This window comes from Syngnathus scovelli, chromosome 2 (genome assembly GCF_024217435.2).
Source record: "Syngnathus scovelli strain Florida chromosome 2, RoL_Ssco_1.2, whole genome shotgun sequence".
NCBI classification, from domain to species: Eukaryota; Metazoa; Chordata; class Actinopteri; order Syngnathiformes; family Syngnathidae; genus Syngnathus; species Syngnathus scovelli.
This window is the reverse complement of record NC_090848.1, coordinates 27,271,382-27,288,962: the sequence shown is the minus strand read 5'-3', so window position 1 is coordinate 27,288,962 and position 17,581 is coordinate 27,271,382. Positions and strand designations below refer to the sequence as shown.

Sequence of the window (17,581 nt, the reverse complement as noted above, 5' to 3'; positions counted from 1 at the left end):
CTTAAATTCACAATTTAGCTTCTTCCAATTCTTGAAAGCATGTTCTGTCGTTTTTTTTTCTTCGAATTTCTCATGTGGGCTCGACACTTTACATGCACTAGAGTGGATTAGTTTCTGCTCGCACACAGACTTCTCTCTTTTTCCTCTCATTTTTATCTTTCAAAATCATTTCTGTTCTGCGGTGCAAATTGGATAGACCACAGTCTAGCAAATTTTTTTTTTTTATACTAAAACTTTAGCCAATGTTCATCATTTTAACATACGCACACACATGCACAGCTCTCGCACGCAAAAGGTAGTTCCCAGCACCAATGATTCGTCACAGGCTGGCCATTTCCTGTGGTCGATCATGAGCTGGTCCCTCCCATGCACACGAGGACAGCACATCCATCCATCCATCCATCCATTTTCTGAACCGCTTAGTCCCCACGGGGGTCGCGGGCGTGCTGGAGCCTATCCCAGCCGGCATCGGGCAGTAGGCGGGGGACACCCTGAACCGGTTGCCAGCCAATCGCAGGGCACACAGAGACAAACAACCATTCGCACTCGCACTCACACCTAGGGACAATTTGGAGTGATCAATCGGCCTACCAAGCATGTTTTTGGGATGTGGGAGGAAACCGGAGTGCCCGGAGAAAACCCACGCGGGCTCGGGGAGAACATGCAAACTCCGCACAGGGAGGGCCGGAGGTGGAATCGAACCCGCACCCTCCTAACTGTGAGGCGGACGTGCTACCCAGTGCGCCACCGAGCCGCCTGAGGACAGCACATTCTAATTTTATTTATTTATCTTCTAGAAGCAAGTTGCATTTCTTTACCACTTGATTTGCATATTTTAATTTAGTGTAACACAAATTGATCTCTAGTCATTTGTAATTTGCCACATTATTATTATTATTATTATTATTATTATTATTATTATTATTATTATTATTATTATTATTATTAAACTCCTCTTGCCCCTTGCTTGAGCCGCGGCTTGAGCTGCGGCCTTGCACCCGCTCACAGGGGCCTTATTGTCTCCTGGTCTGACAAACACTTGTGACCTCATCAGTTTTTATCTTTCTAGCTTTTGTCTCTTGAATTCGTTCTCATCTCTTTGTGAAGATTTCAACCACACTCTAGCACTTCTACCACTTCTTCCACATTTCAAATTTCCCTGTACTCCATACATTTTCTTCCACTTCAGCATGTATTGCATACAATTAAAAAATCTACTTGCCATGAACTTCTCGTTTTAAAGAAGAGCAGAGCAAGAGATTTACCGTTCTTATTTCCTATCTTAATTCTAGTAGTTTAAGGTTTTACAATTTTTTTTTTCAATTTTTTTTTTCTTTGAGGATCCTCAATGCAGGTTTAAATTGACCTTCCAACAGATTACTAGCCTGTTTTATTTCCGTGGATCAACGCTAGAACTGCTTTTTAGTCAATTTATCCTACCAGTCACACACTCAATCACACTAACTCCAGCGCTTTTTTAGGCCTCATGGCTCGGACAAACCAAAGCCGTATCTCATAGCTCGGACAAACCAAAGCCGTATCTCATGGCTCGGATAAACCAAAGCCGTATCTCATAGCTCGGATAAACCAAAGCCGTATCTCATGGCTCGGACAAACCAAAGCCGTATCTCATAGCTCGGACAAACCAAAGCCGTATCTCATAGCTCGGACAAACCAAAGCCGTATCTTTAGCGCTTTAACTTACTTGTCCCCTGGTTCGTTGCACCGCCGGATCCCGTCAATCCACCTCTGTCAGACGAAGGCAGACCTAAGATGCTGGCCCAGCGAAGAATTCTCTTCCCAGGACTTTCTTTTCCAGGTCCTCCTAATGGACGCTGGCTTGTCGACAATGCAGCACGTCCTCCTTCGCCGGTCAGATGGTGGGTATGAGGATCCGGGTCACGGCACCAAAATGTTAGAGATTTGCTCACTCCAACTTATTTTGCAAGAACCACACAGGAGACAGGCAAGTTCTTTTAGACACCTGCAGGTGGAGAGTCCATTCGTCGCTGTCTGAACAGCGATGATCGAATGAAGTCTAAAAGTCTCCTCCCTGCAAGGGCATATTTATTAGGAGGAACAGAGTGGGGGTGAGTGGACAGGTTTGGTGAACCCTCGGCCTCTGATAAGATCAGAGCAGGGGGTGTTTTACACTATTGTGGGAAACAGAACAACTTTGATTGCTTCCCCTGCAGCTGGTCAATCAAGCAGAGGAAGCAACCACTTCATCTTACTCTGCATTGTGAGGGCAAGACAAGATTGATTTAATCATTATAGTCTACATTCCAACATAATCCTACGATAAAGATAACCTGGAAAACCCTAACATGTAGGAATTGCTGATCTCTAGGTTCTCTACGTTCTCACTTGGTGAATTCTGCCATGACGAGTAAAGTGCCAGATGTTAACTTTATAATATCACTAATATCACACAGCTGTCAACTCATGCAGTTTTTTTTTCTCCACACTTATCCCTTTGGAGTAGGAGTGTTTGTCCCGCATAAGGATGAACCATCTCTCCTTGTAGTTCAGCGGCAATGTTTTCCTCCTCTGTTGATGAAAATGTCTTCCAAAATGCTGTCACCCATGGTTCACGCCCTGGTTAACTGGGAGCAACAAAGATGTAAGGTCACTGAAAGTGGCTGCTATAATTTGTTGTGTATATTTAGTGCAGAGGTTATTCAGATACTTGGGCCTTTTAAAGGCTTTGTTCATATAGCAGTAGTGTCAAACATAGGACCCGCGGGCCGGAACCGGCCCGCAAGAAGGTTCAATCAGGCCCGCGTTCGATCAGGCCCGCGGGATAATTTAAAAATGAAAAAATGCATAAAAGACACGGAATTAATATTTTTAGTAATATGCAATTCATGGATCATCATCTATGGAACACACTGTTTTGATCAGAGAAGAAGACAACAATGTTTTGATCAGAGAAGACAGAACCAACACAGCAGACGGTAGCAATGCGCCAACTGCTGCTTGTTCCGATGTTATTTCTACCCTGGTCTCTACCCCTCCCCTACACCCTCATTAGCCAAAATGTCATTATCCAAATGGAGAAACGTAGATACGGAGTGTAGAATTTTGAATGAAAAATGGACCACCTCCTATTTGATTGATTGATTGATTGATTGATTGATTGATTGATTGATTGATTGATTGATCATTTATTGATCCCGGGGGTAGGTAAATTCAGGCCTTAGCAGTATTCATACCACAGCGTGGGTGTATAAAAGACACACAGATGGCAGGAGCGCAAATCAATAGGCTTTTTAGATAAGCACGGGAAACCTTTGTGCTTGGTGTGTTTGCAACAAGTTTCGGTATTGAAGGAATATAATCGACGTTACTACGAGACTCTTCACAGCGAAAAATATGATGGCTTGCAAGGACAACTGAGAAGAGATAATATCAACGAATTGCAGGCGGGTCTGAGGAAACAGCAGTCAACTTTCATCCAGAGCCAACAAGCCAGTGAAGTAGCAGTAAAAGCCAGCTACCTGATTGCCAGTGAAATAGCATTAGCATCAAAGCCATATTCCGATGACGACTTTGTTAAACGATGCATGATGAAGGCGGCTGAACTTAAGTTCTAGCCATAGACGTCTATTGGATGTTTGGTCTATGTATAGACCTAATTTAGACGTCTAAAATTGGTCTATGTATAGACCTAAAATAGACGTCTAAATTAAAAACATCAAATATGATCATAATTTGAAATTTTAAAGTTTCAACCAGCTGTAAGTTGTATAAATAATGTACAGAAGTTGTTTGGATTTGTTTTTAACAACCTGAAGGAATGGGGTCGAAATACAAAAAGTCCTACAAAAACAGATATGCTCAAACCTCATTGAATAAAGTACATAAGCAGACAAGTATATTCACATATTAAATCTATAAAAGAAACATTTTAAGCATATAATTATACCTACGCACCAAATCAATAAAGAAGACATAGCTAGACATTTTTGATAAGTGGTAATGAGGTGGTAATGAGGTTTTTATAACTTTATGATCTGATATATATTTCTGAGCACTTTGAAATAACAAATGTTTTTTGATATATTGTCTGAATAGCTTAATGACCCTTAAGGAACTGTTTAATGCATGCCTGATGATTTTTTAAATCACGGACACTGCCAAAGTCGTCTAAAAATGTTCAGTACTTGATTGTATGTTATGTTTTGACTAATGCTAGACGCCAGTTTTCGATTACTACTGAACGTTCTGGACAGAGGGAAATATTTTGCCTAATAAAGAAAAGATATGGTTGAAAGCATGATTAAACTAAGAATATGATGACGTAAGCAAGTACATGGAGATCAAAAGAACAAACAAACAAAAACATGGTAAGTACAAACTTTGCATAGTCAGGGAACATTAATAAATAGATGATGTCACAGCCAAAAGCTCACATAATTCCGTAGAAAATGACAAAATTGAAAGAATGATGAATGGATGAGGTGCGACAGTGTATGTGCAAGAATGGAGGAGAATGTTTACAGGAAGGTCACTTGGAGATAAAACCAGCAGGTGCCAGAGGGAGACAGCCCAGCCAAAGATGATCGTCAAGGCTGAAAGACGGAAAGGAAAACAACAGCCCCCACACATCGAATCGCCCATAATCAGCACCCAACCCCACGGAACCAGCTCTCACCGAACCAGCACCCACTCCCATGGAATCAGACTCTCCTTTGAACTTGCCCCACCTCAAAGACTCATCACCCATCAAACTTGGCCCACAATGTGCAACTGAATATAAGCTGACCAAAGAACCTTGAACGTTGCCTTTTCTGAATGGAGACTTTCTGCTCTTGAAGGGCCCAGCGCTGTATTGTACTTTCCTGAAAACAGAGCTTTCTTAACAAGAATTGTGATTGAACTCACCCAACCTGTGTAAGTCTAATTTCTGCTTCAGTGTCTTAGCATTTTCCTAAATCTGAAGAAATCAAACGAGCACATAGTGAGTAAATTGGATAACAGGTGATTGGCAATAGCTTTTGCTGTGAGGCGCAGATCGCGTGCTCCCTAAATTGTGGACAAAATCCAACAAACCATATTGATCCGTACATGTGAAGTGGTTATTTTTGTAACCTGATATAGACGTCTATTTTAGGTTATTCTATTGACCTAAAATAGATGTCTAAATTAGGTCAATGTGTAGACCTAAAATACCGTAATTTCTGGTGTATAAACCGCGACTTTTTTCCAAAATTTTGAACCCTGCGGCTTATAGTCAGGTGCGGCTTATATAAGATTTTTTTCGTGATTTTTGTGATGACTTGATCACTTTTACTCTTAACACTATTATATACAGTAAAAGCTACAAAGCAAACTGACAAATAACTCGTTTTCAAATCAGACGAGTAAAAACTGGTCAAATATTTTTAAAAAAGATATTAAAAGTGAAGACAATTTGCAATTCTAGTAATGACACACGAATTTGATGCACAATTTGTCTTCGCGGGCCACATAGAATGATGTGGCGGGCCGTATCTGGACCCCGGGCCTTGAGTTTGACACCTGTGCTCTAAACCCTTTCTCTTACTCTGCCATGTGACTCAGAGATTACACCAGGGGTGTCCAAACGTTTTGCAAAGAGGGCCAGATTTGCGGAGATTAATACGGCTGAGGGCCGACCATTCAGCTGAACATGCTTTGAACCAATAAAATGAAATGCAAATTAACTATTTAATACATTTTTATTGTCAATCTTTCAGGGAAGTTGAACAATGTAAAACATTGCATATTATTCACTGTCAAATGCTCTCTGCAAACACATCAATTCAGCACTAACAGTTATCTTATGCAGAAGTACAAAACATTGAGGGCTATTTACTCAGAGCATATTCAAAATTATGATTTTGAACATCAAAATATAACCAAATAAAAAAACACAGGGTAAATTTAAGATTTTTTCACCTGGGATAACCAAAACAACTTGCCTACACTAATGTGAAGGGTGATGCTGGGATCTCGACTGCATTAAATAGGTCAGGTCTAGCTCAAAGACAGTGGTTTTGATGCGCAGGATATCACGCAGGTGAGAGTCACTTAGTCTTGTCCTAACGCGGCTCTTATTAAAGTTCATAACTGAGAATGTCTTCTCGCGCAAGTAGGTTGAGCCAAACAAGCTCAGCATTTTCTTAGCAAATGTCTGAATCTCATGAAACCTGCCTTTATCCAGCTGCCGGTAGAAGTTGACAAGAGGGAGCTGTTGGTGCCGACTCCGACACTCGGCATCACACTGCAGCTCAATGAGCTCCATCTGTAGGTGGTCTGGGGCGTCATCAGGGTCCACGGAAAAAGGAGAGGAAAAAAGCAGTATCTCCTTTCCAATAGCTGCAAAGTCCTGAAAGCGCAGTTGAAACTCCTCGGCCAGGGACGAGATGTCTGCTGCATACCTCCTCATTTGCGCACTGAGATTGTTCTGTGGGAAACTGTTCATTATTTCCTGCAGCGCGGGGAAATGCGCTGTATTGGGCTGCGTTTGTAACAGGTGCCTTTGGAAAAGTTGCAGCTTGGTCCCAAAAGCTTTGATGTGTGAATACAGTTCGCTCACCACTGCATTTTTCCCCTGAAGGCTCGTGTTTAGCAAGTTTAGATGTCGTGTTATGCCAACTAAAAATCCCAAATCAGACAACCAAACAGGATCAGATAATTCTGGCATTGCTTGTCCTTTTTCTGCCAAAAATTGTCCGATTTCCTTCCTAAGGGAGGAGAAGCGCTGCAGCGCAGACCCCCAGCTGAGCCACCTTACGTCAGAATGATACACAACGTCGCCGTATTCAGCCTGGATGTCAAGTAGAAACTGTTGGAACTGACGGTGGAGCGAATGCAATTAACAGCCTTAATTACCGGGTTCATAACATGATCATATTTCAGATGTTTGCTGCTGAGAACTTGTTGGTGAATAATGCAGTGCAGTTTTATAGCGTTACCTCCTTCTTCACCGACTTTTTGGCAGATGAGGGTTGATAATCCACTTCGCATGCCAGCCATTGCGGGTGCACCATCCGTAATAATCCCGGTGATTTTATTCCATGGTAGTTTCATGTCATCAACGCGGAACACACAGAAACAAATAAGTCCGTTCCTCTCGTTTTGCCCTTGAGGCTCTGGAGGTCAAGTAGCTCTTCGCTCACGTTCATTTCATTGTCCACTCCTCTCAAAAAAATCAGTAACTGAGCGGTGTCAGTGCTTTCATCGCAGGCTAACGGAAAAAAATCAAACTCCGCTCCTTTTGCCTACAACTGTCTCTTTATATCTGCTGAAACGTCTTCAATTCTCCTCACAACAGTGTTACGAGCCAGGCAAACATTGGCAAACTCTTGCTTCTTTTCCGGACAGATTTTCTCCACAATTTTCATTAGACAGTCTTTTATAAATTCGCCCTCGGTAAAAGGTTTGCAGTTCTTGGCAATCAGCGTTGCCACCTCGTAGCTCATTCGACTCCCGGGCTCTGGTGAAAAAGAGCTGCTGTGCCGTTAAAGCAGCTACCAGTTGCTTCAGTTTATCGCTGCGCAGGCTCCCAGTTAGCCAGTCGTAGTCTGCATGCTTTGTCTGGTAGTGCCTCTTGATATTGAACTCTTTCAACACAGCTACAGCCTCATGGCAAATTAGGCAGACACAGTTGTTGCTTATTTCAGCGAAAAAATACTCCAACTTCCACTTGTCCTGGAAGCGGCGGCCCTCTGTGTCTACTTTCCTTCTTTTCGTCGCAGTCGCCATTTTAGATATGAGCTGGGGAGGGTCATGCTGTGCTACCGCAAGGCTGCTGCCATCTACTGGTGATAAAATAAAATTGCCTTTTTTGACATAAGGTTTATTTTGTACGTGCTGGCGGGCCGCATTATTACTGATTTTATGACAGAGGCCGCGGGCCAATGGGAATTTGAACGCGGGCCGGATTTGGCTCGCGGGCCGGACTTTGGACATGCCTGGATTACACCTAGCAGTGGCACTGTTTGGACCATCTGCATTGTATTAAAACCCAATCAATCAGCATTTAAATTCAATTCTTCTGACATTTTGCTCACCAAAAACAAGTTGTAATGAATGTGAACTTTTAATGCATTTTATTCAGAAGGTTACTTTGAACCCTGAGGCTTAAACGGCGGTGCGGCGTACTTATGGATTTTTACGGCCTCCGGCCTTCAGGGGGCACTCTAGCAGGAAGCAAGAGCGAGACAGGCGAAGAAGAGATAATGCGCCGAAGAAGACGTGCTAGTTTGTGTTTACAACATTTCGCGCATCACGCAGAACGCGATCAAGACGGACATTACTGAAAGGAAGCTTTTATACACAAACCGTCATTATGGGGGACAAAAGAAATGCATATGATGACGCTTTTAAGCTAAAGGCAGTCGATGTTGATGACACCCATTTCTTTATTTCGTGGTCCTGTCTACTCTGGAGCTATACGTGTCGCTCGCTAGTTTAATGTAATTTAGCGCTTCGTGCATGAATAAGATTAGGATGAACAGACCCTCATCATGGAAAATGCTAGAAGAAATGGATAAAAACGACGACGAAAGAGATACTGAGAAAGTGTGTGGTGAAGGATATCTAACGCTATTCCAATCGGAAATTGAGGAGGAAGACTTCGATGGTTTCAGTGCACAGGAGGAAGATGAAGACGATGAAGCTCTTTTTTTTACTGTTACTTTAACCAGCCCTGTTAGTGCTGTACTACCGTGTTGCTGCTGTGTTACCGCCGCGTCTCAGTGACTTTTACCGGTATGTTTTATTTAATCAAACCTTATTAGTGCTGTGTTACTTCTGTGTTGCTGCGGTATTACTGCCCTGTCACAGGCAGTGTTTGGAAAGAAATGTTAAGGTATGTTATTAAAACTTTAAAAAAGCTTAGAAAGTTTAGAAAGACATGTTAAAGCATGTTATTCAAACTTCAAAAAGGCTTTCCGTGTACTGTCTTTCTTTGTAAAAAAAAAAACTCGTGTGCACGTGCGGCTTATAGTCCGGTGCGGTTTATGGAAGAAAAAAAAACTAAAATCTCCCTGAATTTTAGCTTGTGCGGCTTATAGTCCGGTGCGGCTTATACACCGGAAATTACGGTAGATGTCTAAATTCGGTATATATCTAGACCTAAAATAGACGACAAATGTAAATTAATTATACATGGACTAATAAACCCTAAACCAGCTATCGGGTGTATAAATAATGAACAGAGGTTGGATTGCTTTGTTTTAATCAACCATTGATCCGGGTGAAGTGTGGTAATTTCTGTAAACTGATAGACGTCTATATTTTGTCTATGTGTAGACCCAATTTAGACGTCTATTTTAGGTCTACACATAGACCTTACTTAGACGTCTATTTTAGGTCTCTAGAATAACCTAAAATAGACATCTATTTTAGGTCTACAGATAGACCTAAAATAGACGACAAAATTAAATCATCAAATATGAAATATTAAACCCAAAACCATTCTGTAAGTTGTATACATAATATACAGAAGTCGTGTTGCTTTGTTTTAAACAACCATTGATCCGTGTGAAGTGTGGTTATTTCTATGACCTGATTTTAGGTCTATGGAATAACCTAGAATAGATGACAAAATTAAATCCATCAAATATGATCATATTATACCCAAAACAAGTTTTGTTGCTTTATTTTAAACAACCATTGAGGCGTGTGTCATTGGGGCTATGGAATAACCTAAAATAGATGACAAAATTAAATCCAACAAATAGAAAATATTGAACCCAAAATCATTCTGTAAGTTGCATAAATAATGTACAGAAGTTGTGATGCTTTGTTTTAAACAACCATTGATTCGTGTGAGGTGTGGTTATTTCTGTAACCTGATATTAGGCCTATGGAATAACCTAAAATAGACGACAAAATTAAATCCATCCATTTTCTATACTGCTTGTCCTCCATGGGGGTCGCGGGCGTGCTGGAGCCTATCCCAGCAGTCATCGGGCAGTAGGCGGGGTACACCCTGAACTGGTTGCCAGCCAAGTGCAGGGCACACATCGACGAACAAAAATGTAATCCATCAAATACGAAATATTAAACCCTAAACCAGCTGTAAATTGTATAAATAATCTACAGAAGTTGTATTGCTTTGTTTTAAACAACCATTGACCGGGTGAAATGTGTTTATTTCTGTAACCTGAGGCCAAAATTGAATCCATCCATCCATCCATCCATCCATCCATCCATCCATCCATCCATCCATCCATCCATCCATCCATCCATCCATCCATCCATCCATCCATCCATTTTGTATACCGCTTGTCCCCACCACCAAATATGAAATATTAAACCCTAAACCAGCTATAAGTTGTATAAATAATGTACATAAGTTGTATTGCTTTGTTTTAAACCAGTGGTTCTGAACCTGGGTTCGATCGAACCCTAGGGGTTCGGTGAGTCGGCTTCAGGGGTTCGGCAGAGCTGGTATGCCCCGCGCCCGCCACGCCCCCTGTCCGCGGATGGCCAAATACACCGGTAGCATCCCCCCGTCGTCCGAGGATGGCCGAACACACCGGTCCACATAGGGGTTTGGTGAATGCACATGTGAACCTGATGGGGTTCGGTACTTCCAAAAAGGTTAAGAACCACTGTTTTAAGGTCTATTACTTGCGTGAAGCTGCCCCCCCCCCCACCCACGCAAAATTTAAGGAAAATAGTCTGATTCGTTTGTGCTTCGTTTGTGCTGGTTTGTGCAGCAAAAATTAGCGTTTGTGCTGCTATGGTTTTTCAGTTATGAACGATTATTTTATAGGTCATCCAGAGTTCACCCAGCCCCCCCGTCCCCCCAAATGGACCCAAAATGGTACCGTTCGTTTGTGCTTCGTTTGTGCTGGTTTGTGCAGCAAAAATTTTCGTTTGTGCTGCTTTCGTTTCGGAGATATGACACATTTTATAGCGATGACGTCATTCACACCCCCCCCCTTTTCCTCCAAATGGACCCAAATTGGTACCGTTTGTTTGTGCTTCGTTTGTGCTGGTTTGTGCAGCAAATATTTTTGTTCGTGCTGCTTCCGTTTCGGAAATATTATGCATTTAATTTCTAGCGATGACGTCACCGTGAACTTAGCCCCCCCTTTTTCTCCAAATGGACCCAAAATGGCACCGTTCTTTTGTGCTTCGTTTGTGCTCGTTTGTGCAGCAAAAAGTTTCGTTTGTGCTGCTTCCGTTTCGGAGATATTACGCATTTAATTTCTAGCGATGACGTCACCGTGAACTTGGCCCCCCCTTTTTCTCCAAATGGACCCAAAATGGTACCGTTCGTTTGTGCTTCGTTTGTGCAGCAAAAAGGTTCGTTTGTGCTGCTTCCGTTTCGGAGATATTACGCATTTAATTTCTAGCGATGACATCACCGTGCACTTGCCCCCCCCCCCTTTTTCTCCAAATCGACCCAAAGTGGCACCGTTCGTTTGTGCTTCGTTTGTGCTCGTTTGTGCAGCAAAAAGTTGCGTTTGTGCTCTATGTTTTTTTAGTTATAAACGATTATTTATAGGTCATCCAGAGTTCAGCCAGCCCCCCCTTTTCCTTTCCTCCAAATGAACCCAAAATGGTACCAATTGATTGTGCCGCAAAAAAAAAAAAAATTGTTTGCATGATTATAATCATTGTTAGGTTACGGATTTTAGTTATTGATCTGACTCCAAATTGCGATCAACACTTAACACATAAATTGCTATGTCCTAATCCACACACTGGCGCACCTAACAATTTTGCGAGTTCGTTCTGTCAAAGAGAAGACCAGTAGATCAATCAGACCAAATTTACCAATTGTTTATTCCTGACAAAGCGCACTAATACAGGCCTGGGTCCCGGGTCCCTCACACTAAAACTCGTGCGTTTTTGTGACCACCAAAAGACGACACATTCTTCCGGGTTGCCCAGTTTTAAAGAAACACAATATGAATATTAAAGCATGCAAAATATTGTGAGATGATTGGTCGATGGCCAACTCCTCCCCGTGTCGGTGTTATCGCTGAGGTCAGGTGGTTGGATTTCCCCGCGAAGCCGGGCCACATAGACGTGCTGTTGTTCTCGTTCCTCAACGACCTTGAGGTGTTTTCGTCCGGTACTCCCTGTCTGGGCCTATACACAACACTTCAACGAAAACAAGTTCATGCAGTTTGCCTGCACATTCTTCGCCACCCACCAATTCACACGAGCACTCCAATACTACATATTATATTAATATGATTTTAAGTTTAACACAACACAGTTTTAAGTTTAAAAATATGTTTGCAAACTGCCGAAAGCACATTTCCCTTTATCATACATCTTCATTAACCCCGTGTCATGTATTTTATTCCAACAATTTTTCACTTGACATCATAACTCTTCAATTCTTACACATGTATTATCCAACTAATTACCATGCAAAGTGACCTCTGCAGGCCGGTAAGACATATCGCAACAGGGTGGCGAAAAACAAAGACATGCAACTTTTTCAAGCGACAAATGCACAACTATCTCCGAAGATTTAATAACAGTGAGTGACAGAAAGCGACTTTTTCTGGGAAGTGACCAACCATCGACCAATGTAAGTAAAATGTGTTAAAAAAAAGTGCGAAAAAAAGCTCATACAATATAGAATTAAAAACACCTCAGGTAGTCTGAATAGCTAGTTCGCTAACATTGTCTTATTAGACGTATGTAATTTGCACAGACCAAGAAAACAAAATTTCTAAACAAAGCATGCTTGATACATTCTGCTGTCAAAATATTTTTCCCTTTGCATCATTTTTCCGTTCATGCATAGCAATTATAATGAACACACATGTAATTTTAATTATTCAAGCAATGAATCCTGATTATATTTATTTGTCCTTCAACTAGATGCCCAAACAACCATCAGTAGACAATAATTTAATTGTTGCAGTTCTCTGCTCATCAAAAGAGGCCATACTTGAAAATGGTAACGTAGCCACTCCAAGTGCAACTGTGTGGAGAGATCTGAGTGACCAGTTGGAAAGGAAGATGTCTGCAAAGCAGGGCTGTGGACTCGGACTCGGGGACTCGGTCATTTTTGCCGGACTCGGACTCGGTGCTGATTTTGACCGAGTCCACCGAGTCCGACAATAAAAAAAATACCTTCAATTTTATTTTCATCATGCTGCTGAGAATGCGCGTAGGAATACTGTCCACAGCCCTGCTTACGATCAATGCGGCCACGTTGAGTTGCACTTGGGCTAATGTTTACATTATGTACCAATGTCAAGGACGATTATGTCACCCAGCTTATATCATTGATGTGTTTCGATAGTTGTGGGGTCGTCACTAATTATTTGTGTTTAGATAAATGTCTGAGCTATAATGGTGTAATTAATGATTAAAAAATATTATCTTACATGTCCTGTGTTTCAGAATGGTTATTTAATTGGGCGAGAGTGTGTGTTTTCAAGCCTTTTGCCTCAGGGCTAAGGCAATGACTATTTTTTTAAAGCCACACATTTAATACCATGTCAAATAATATATTAGAGTGTAGGTTATGTTCCAATGTATCCACTTCTATCGGTTAAATTGTCAACCGTACATTTACGACTACGCCATGAGTGATCTACGTTATGAACTAGCACAACTCCGGTAGGGCAGGGAAAATGTTATCGATCCGACGTCCGATTGGAACGTCGCCTCACTTTTACGTCCGCGCTCTCAGCAAGGGATCCTATATAAGCCGAACCAGCCAGTGTGAAAGCAGTTGCGTTCGTTCTGCATATATAATTAGCTATTTTGTCCCCCGGATAATCATGGCATCCAGAAAGAGTCATGTGTTAGCCTTGAATAAAGACTAAGCAGTCACATGAATTAACAGAAAAAATGGACAGCCGGACTCGGACTCGGTGCAAAAATCCGACTGAGTCCACAGCCCTGCTGCAAAGGCTCTGTACACCTTTGTAAAAACAAACAGACACAATATCTGGTCAGCTCTGGGATTCAGTCATGATAAAACTGATCCTGAAACTAGCAGTGAAGCAAGCTCGGAATCAGGCCCTGAACGGTCGTTTCAGCTTCATATTCCCTTTGACAAGTGGATGGAATTCATTCCAGAAAAGGCTGAATACAAAGATAAGAACCGTCAAACCCAAAAAAGAGAATATAGAATTTTGAAGCCTGGCACCTGGACCCACATCATAAATGAACAAATCTGGAAAACAGTCCAAATTCCTTGCACATTTGTTTTTAAAAGAGCCAAGGTCTATCCATTGGTCTCAAATAATTATATCGAAATCAGAGGATACTGCAAGGAGTGTCATGGCCTTCTCAACATTAACTGTGGTGAAGAGCCAGAAATGAACAGTCCAATAATATTGAACTGTTTCATTAAGAACAGTGATGACTCTCTACACACTGGTAGCTCAAAGCGGTTTCTATCTGGACAGTTGCGTGTCCAGGTAGCCAAGGAACTTTGTGAGTGCAGGATGGAACCACATGTATGGCGAGCATCACAGGCAAATAAACTGATGACCTTCGGAGACCCTGAGCCAAGCCACCTGCCAAATTTGGCCACCCCGCGCAAGGCAAAGCAAGAGAAAAATGATTTGCCATTAGGTGACAAAAATCCAATTTTATCATTGCAGATGTTGAAATACAGTGCACCTCACAGTGACAGCATCAAAGACATTGGACTTGACAAGTTTTTCTGTCACTATTGGAGTCAAACACAAATGCATGTGTACAAGAGCTTAAAGAAATCTCACCCAATATTATGTGTTGATGCAACGGGCTCAATAGTTAAAAAACTGATGAGGCCGAATGGCATGTCTGGCCATATCTTCCTGTATCAGGATGTTATGACAGGGCATACCAGCTCCAGTGTCCCAGTCGTGCAGATGTTGTCAGAGAAGCATGATGTTAATGCTATCACATGGCTGAAGGAATGGATCCATGCAGGTGCATCTGTTCCTAAAGCAGTAAGTGACTTTTCTCTGGCGATTCTTGGAGCTCTAGTCAAAGCTTTTACCCCTGATCCTGATTTGAAGAGCTACATCAATGAGTGCTTTAACATTTCACATGGGAATCAGCCTGGACATGTTTTGTCAGGGTAGATGTAGCACACTGTATTAAGATGATCTGCCAATGGGACTGCCTGAAAAACAAAAGAGCTCGTGTTAAGGATTTCTTTGTCAGGTCAATAGCACAGCTTCTTAAGTCACAATGTTTGCAACATGCAAAAGAACTTCTCCGTGCTATCATCATTGTGGCACTGAGTGAGACAGAGGGTAATGACAGCTCTGGAGCCCCTATCCCATCAGAAAAGTGCAAGAAATACTTGAGAGCGTGTGCACCTAACTTTGTTTTGCGCTCAATAGGGCTTTGAACTCTCAGGCACGTCACTTCAAAACTTAAAATTGTGTTGTGTCATGTGATTAACAGCAGTTAATGGGTGAATTGTCAAATCAGACATCTTCTTTTTCCCTTTCCCTCTTTTTCAGACTCCAAGCCTGGAGAAACGAGGAGCATCTGTATTAAAAACTGACCGGACTTCACAAGGTACAGATTGATTTTTTATTTATTCTTGATTGTAGAAGTAATCACAACTGCCTCGCGTTATCTTTGGAAATTGATATGTTATTGGTGGTTTGAATATACTTATGTATGCTTACCTACTGTCAAGCATATGCAAAAAGTGTATGTAGTAATTGCAATCTTCAATATGGAACTTGCATTTACATGTCATTTCCTTGACTTTCACACTCCGGAAACCGGGGCGGATGTCAAAGAGCAAAATAAAACCCAGGTTTACCTTGTACATTTTCATCGTTTGGATAACTTGTAGAACAAGCAATTTTATCAGTGCCATTTTAAAATAACGTGATTGGATATGTACAACAGCCAAATTAAATTGCACCACATTCAAAGGCACAGACAAATGCCATCATTTTTTTTTTTTCCAAACAGGGCAAAGTTTATCATTGGAAAATGGTTCATTTGAATCTTGCAGCTAACATTTGCTTCATTCTTCAACAGCTAGGAAGTGAAATGCCCATCACAGGGAAAAGTAAGAGGTTTTTTTTGTAGGCATTAGTCATTTAAAATAGGTCGTAGCTGCAGTAATTTAAGTGAGTATTTTATTTATATTTCTCTTTATTCTCAGAGCTTCTGAAGATCATTGTGAAGCCACTTCTGGCAATCCCTGGGCTTAGGAGCCTCAACTCTCGTCCATAATGTGACGCGGAGAGTGGACGGTGCCCATGACTGATCTGGTGACCTTTGACATGATGTTCAAGGAAATAAATGACATACAGGATGCATGACTGAATGATTAAGCTTGGAATTGGTTGGTCAACAATTTGGATGTCCCCCCTTCACTCTTGATAGCTTGCTCTACTGTCAAAGTTACTGACTTTTCAGTTATTTTTTTGCTTGATTTACAAGAAACAAAGTCTTCAATTCAATTTTGTCTACTCTTAATTCCACTCTTCTGAGACACTGTTCATAAGTCCTTGTATACAGATTGCAAAGCAGTCTTGTGTTGGGAGGGGCTGATTTGAAGACCTGCATGTTTCCAAGACCATGGACAGGTATGATTAGTTTGACATCTGTACTGTAGATTAGAAAATACATCAGTGAAGGTTTACGATGTGGTGGCTGCTCTCAATGTTTACATTTTTTTCTGTTGTAGATTTTACACAAATTACTATGCGTGGTGGTGAAACTCGTGCAAAGAGAAGACTGCTCTGATAGTGCTGGTAAATAAAAAAAAAACTTGTCAGCTCGTTCCTGTGCGATTGCTTTATGTTCGAAATGTGCGACTGACATGACATACATCAAGGAAAACCTATTTTACAGGTAGTCGTTTTTTTTCCTATATTCATATTTATTTTACAGAGTAATCCCAAGTTCTACAATGGGTGGTGCCTGATGTACATCGAGTTCATCTTTGTAGAAGCTGTTGGTGACACGCACAGGCCACGGATGATGAAACAAGGACCACAATGGCTTTAAATTTAAAACGGGCTCCAGCGCTGAGTAGCAAAGGGGGCTATCAAAAGCCCACAAGAGTGATGTTTATATTGTTGTGTCACCGAGCTGATTGTTTTGTTTGATATGTCCTACATAAAATATGTATATATTTATATTGTAACGTAATAGTTTTGTTCTATTAAATAGCCCCCATTTTTTTAAAATGTATGTATATTTTTACACTTGTAACATATGATTTAAAAACATTGCACATTTATATTTGTGGTGGTTGGATAATGTTTGAAAAAATGTTTTTATTTAGGTTCAATTATCGTTTTGGTTAATTTTAACATCAAAAGGTGTATTTATATCTGCAGCTAACAACAGCTGACTGTTACTGAAACCTATTTTTATATTAAAAAATGTAAATTTTCACACCCTGGACCATCACTAATCAAATGCATTTTCACAACATCCTGGGACTACACAAAGGTAAGGATCACAGGTTAAATGTATTGAAGAGAACCTCAATGTTGAATAGACGTCTAGATGTTCAAATGAACACTAGCTATTAGCGCGATTAGCGCTAATCGCACTAATGGGTATTAGCCATCATTCGCACGTCTACTCAATAAACGTCTAAAAAACTTTCACTCATAATAATAATAATTCATTAAATTTGTAT

General features: G+C 41.2%; 1 protein-coding gene across 4 annotated transcripts in view; it reads left to right on the top strand.

The window, feature by feature from the left end:
- Nucleotides 1-17,331, top strand: part of hm13 (histocompatibility (minor) 13) — a 120,259-nt gene extending 102,928 nt beyond the window's left edge. For 2 of the 4 annotated variants that reach the window (XR_007488436.1, XR_007488438.1), the window contains 5 exons: nucleotides 15,426-15,483; nucleotides 15,961-15,991; nucleotides 16,088-16,514; nucleotides 16,616-16,682; nucleotides 16,822-17,331. The gene's annotated coding sequence lies outside the window, so the exon portion shown is untranslated. Of the gene's footprint in view, nucleotides 1-3,186; nucleotides 14,659-15,425; nucleotides 15,992-16,087; nucleotides 16,515-16,615; nucleotides 16,683-16,821 lie in introns of those variants that run through there. The other 2 variants (XR_007488437.1, XM_068649872.1) reach the window with 2 other exon arrangements.
- The last annotated feature ends 250 nt before the right edge of the window (nucleotides 17,332-17,581 follow it).